Source organism: Petaurus breviceps, unplaced genomic scaffold, assembly GCF_028583685.1.
Source record: "Petaurus breviceps papuanus isolate PSGF00001 unplaced genomic scaffold, PetGlider_PUasm1.0 490, whole genome shotgun sequence".
Taxonomy (NCBI): Eukaryota; Metazoa; Chordata; class Mammalia; order Diprotodontia; family Petauridae; genus Petaurus; species Petaurus breviceps.
The window spans coordinates 28,135,985-28,140,393 of NW_027186352.1; the positions used below are offsets into that span (position 1 = coordinate 28,135,985).

The window sequence follows — 4,409 nt, forward strand, 5'->3', positions numbered from 1 at the left end:
AGGAAGGAAGGAAGGAAGGAAAGAAGGAAGGAAGGAAGGAAAGAAAGGAGGAAGGAGGGAAGGAAGGAAGGAAAAGAGCATTTCATTTTGCATACTGGTTCAGCATATTAGACACCAGTTTTATACCAGTTAACATCATTGGTAAAAATCTCTTCAGAAAAAGAGTGGCCTTAGAAGCTGTGTGCCTATCTAACCAGATCAAGAGTGAACCTGGTAGAGGCTGGAGACCAAGGACTCCAATGCCTCCTGTGGTTTATCTGTGAGACATACTCCCAATAGCTTTGTCAAGAAAACCCAAATAAGATCACGAAGACTTGGATACCACTGAACAGCAACGGTGAGGCGTTCATGAAGCACGCCCACAACAAAGGAGTGAATGTCAAGCACAACTGAACCGACTTCCTGTTGCCATGTTCAAGAAGTTCGCTACCGAGGATGAGTCTTGGGCCTTTGTCCGAAATACTGCAAGCCCTGATTGTTGAACAGAGAGGAAAAAGAAAAGGGACACACAAGACCCCAAAGTGAGACCACACAAGAGACCCTGTGAGTCATCAGATGAAGAGGAAGAGTCTTGGGGCGGCCAGGTAGCACAGCAAGTAAGAGCACCGGCTCCAGTGTCGGGATGACCTGGAGATCGAATCCCGGGCTCAGACACTCAGTACCCACCCAGAAACACCTGGCCGTGTAACCTTGAGCAAGTTACTTAACCCCAATTGCTTAAAAAAAAAAAGAGGAAGAGTCTTGTGCAAAGCTTAGAAAACAAAATACAGACTGAGTACCTTTACTTAGCAAAGAAACATTTTACATGGGAGATGGAGCTGTGGTTTACACAGATGGCTGCTGCTCCAGTAATGGGAGGAGGAAAGCTCGAGCAGGCATTGGTGTTTATTGGGGGCCAAGCCATCCTCTAAATGTGGGTGATAGACTTCCTGGGCGACAGACAAACCACAGGGCAGAAGTACATGCTTCCTGCAAAGCAATCAAGCAAGCCAAGAAGCAGAACATCAGTAAACTGGTTCTCTACACAGATAGTATGTTTACTATAGATGGTATAACAAGTTGGGTTAAAGATTGGAAGAAAAATGGCTGGAAAACTAGCACAGGAAAAGGTGTCATTAACAAAGAAGACTTTGTTAAGCTTGATACACTTATTCAAGACATAGACATTAAATGGATTCATGTTTGTGGTCATTCAGGGTTTGCAGGCAATGAAGAAGCTGATAGATTAGCAAGAGGAGCTAAAAAATCTCAAGAATCGACATAGCATAATTTTTATAATCTAATGAAAGAACAAACCAAAAAAAAGAGGGTAGACCATAAAAAGTTTCAGAATCATCCATATTAGTAAGAACTAATGAAATTAAGGATATGTACAGTTGCATACTTTAAGACAAAAAATAGTAAGTCTCATTAAAACATTACTTTAGGCATTTTTGACATTTCATAGCTTTCATTGTAGACTCTGAGCACTCCATCAGGTTTCCATTTTTCTTGGTACTGGGCCAGCTTGCTTCCTTTTTATGTATATGTGCATGTATGCATGTATGTGTGTGTATATATACAGAGATACGCATATATGTAGATATTGATATAGATTGAACATGTGTTTATATGAATATGTTTATATACATATATACAATGTGTACACATATACACTCATACATAATTTATATCACTATCTATACACATGTGTAGGTATATGCATATGTCATTGGTAGTAGGCTAATGGCTACATATAACCACTGTATGTCTTTCTTTTGCCATTAATATCAACTGATAGCATTTTTCAAATTTCTTCATTCATTCAAAATAGTTCCTGTTGTGGAAGGGTAAAATCTTTAAGATTGTCTGATCAATACTATAATTTCAGCTGAGATTTGGAAGAGTTTGTTAAATGACTCTTTCCTCACTTTAGACACTATTTCACCTATTCACATCCATTCTTTGAGCTACATCCACCTTTAACTCTGTTCCCAGGAATCATCACTTAAAGCTAATCAATTGAGCTGAGAATTTCAAACCATGATTAGGCATATCAAACACTCCTCTCAACAAGAAAGCTAGAAACAATCAACATTTGAATATATCCAGATATGTGGAATATGATAGAAGAAAGAAGTTAAAATGATAGATAAGATATACTTTTACATCATTAAAAAAATCTTCATTCAGTTAGTAAATAATTATTTTCTCTCTGTTCTACCTCCCACTAATTGGAGAAAAGAAAGTATAACTATCACCTTATAACAGCTATGCCCTTTTAACTAAAATAAATTCACATTTTAGCCAAGTCAATGTGTATTTCCTTCTACACACAGGGGAACAGCTGAACAAATTATCATATTGAATGTAATAGAATATTATTTTTTCATAGAAAATGATGCAAGGGACACTTTCATAGAAATTTTAGAGGACTTTTTGAACTAACTCAGAATTTTGAGTAGAAGGAGTATTAACATGTACAAAAGAGCAATATTATACATTTGTTAATTACATTTCAACCTGCAATTTAAGTAGTGTACTTATACCTCCACTGAACCAGACCACAAACCCTCTGACTTGGTTGATGGTCATTGTATGACTTTGACCATTCCAGGGGACATTCACAAACTCAAGATGGTATTCCAAAAACAGAAGGACATAGTCATTGTTGCATTCATGGTTATATTATTTTCATTTTGGTAGAATCAGCCAGAGTCCTTTTTTTTTTGCTACTGTAACATTCAAAAACCATCACCTCCATGTTCAAAATAAAACAGTAGAATAAGATTTCAATAAAGGAATAAATAATACAATATCATACTCAGATGCTGTTTTCAATTTTTCACACTCTTGTTCCAAAAGTCCAGTAGGGTTTAAACTATGGTGTAATAATTAAACAGAAGATAGAACTTAGGGTAAGATATATAATGTGTTTTCAAGGACTTCACATTTTGTTGGAGCTAGAAGATCAACCCGGGTCTGACAGTAATTCTGTGCTAGCACTGATTTGTGCTATGCCCATTTCTACTGCATTTATCTGTCTTCCGTCTACTCATTGTATAAAAGACAGGGCTATCATGTTTTCATACCATTACTTCTATCACGCAAGCTGCTACACTTCCATAATAATACATGGTGATATTTTGTTCCTATATTCAGGTCAATTTGTTATTAGTGAACAATAGAACTGGGCCAAATTTTGTAGAAGTCCATGCAAATCTTTGGCTGGAAATCCTTTATGTATAATAGGATATGACCTCAATTTTCTTCAATGCTCATTGTCTTCTAACTGAACATTGTTCTTTCCAGTATTACATAGTTTCTCACCCAATATGAATCAAATAGATAAAATAACCATGTACCTATGAGGTAATTTTAGTATAATAAATAAATTGATATAGGGGTTAGAGAACTGACCTCAAGATGCCAGAAAACAGAGTTCTTATCTGTAAAATAAGATAGTGATATCTCCTACCTCCCATGTGGGTTCTGAGGATAAAGTGAGATAATATATGTAAAGTGTTTAGAAAAATATCTGTCCCATATAAAGGAATAAATAAATGCTTATTTAAAAAAATATAAATTCCTACCTCCACTGAAAGTATATTCTAACCAAAAGCTGTGCACTCACTATGTGAATTTGGGTAAAATATTTTATCTCTATAAAACATAGTATCTTAGCTGATAAATGAGTATTAGTCAATATGACTTCTTAGGGCCCTTCTCTGTACTATTTACTGTACCTATATTGTACACAATTTACTGCAGTGAACTATACTATATTGTGTAGTTAATAGCTCCAAAGTTCTTTTTCCTCTAAGATGAGTGTGGCAGCAAATAGAAAGAGAAATTTCTGAAAGGCTTCACCTTCACTTCTATGTGGTACTGCAGGGTAATTATTGTAGCTGAAATGTTCTATGAACAAACTTAAAAATTTATTCAAACAATTAGGAACTAGGAGTCAGCTCCTGACTTCTTCAAATAGTTGTAATAAAGCTTCTTTCCCACCCTCTATCTCCCTTCAGCAAGGTAAAATAATGGATAGAGCACCAGACTTGGAGTTAGTAAGACTTCAAATATGGCCTTAGATACTTAATAACTATATGATCCTGGGCAAGTCATTGAACCCTATTTGCCTCATTTTCCTCATTTGTAAAATGAGCGGGAGAAGGAAATGCCAAACCACTCTATTGTCTTTGCTGAGAAAGAGACAAATGGTGTCACAAAGAGTGGGACATAACTGAAAACAACAGCAAGTCTCCCTTCAAAACATCCAGCATCAATTCCCTCTCCCAAAAGCATCACCCTACATGCTTTTCACTGCAATTTGCTTCTTTATACTTTACATTTGATTTTTGTTTGAAATTACTCAAATCTCATATTTTTCTTTGTCATTCTTACTTTTTCTACACAAACATATTTTTAAA

At 35.8% G+C, this 4,409-nt stretch overlaps 1 pseudogene; it reads left to right on the forward strand.

Annotated features, from left to right (window-relative positions):
* LOC138172100 (ribonuclease H1-like) overlaps positions 1–1,283 on the forward strand; it is a 98,416-nt pseudogene extending 97,133 nt beyond the window's left edge.
* Positions 1,284–4,409: the final 3,126 nt, after the last annotated feature.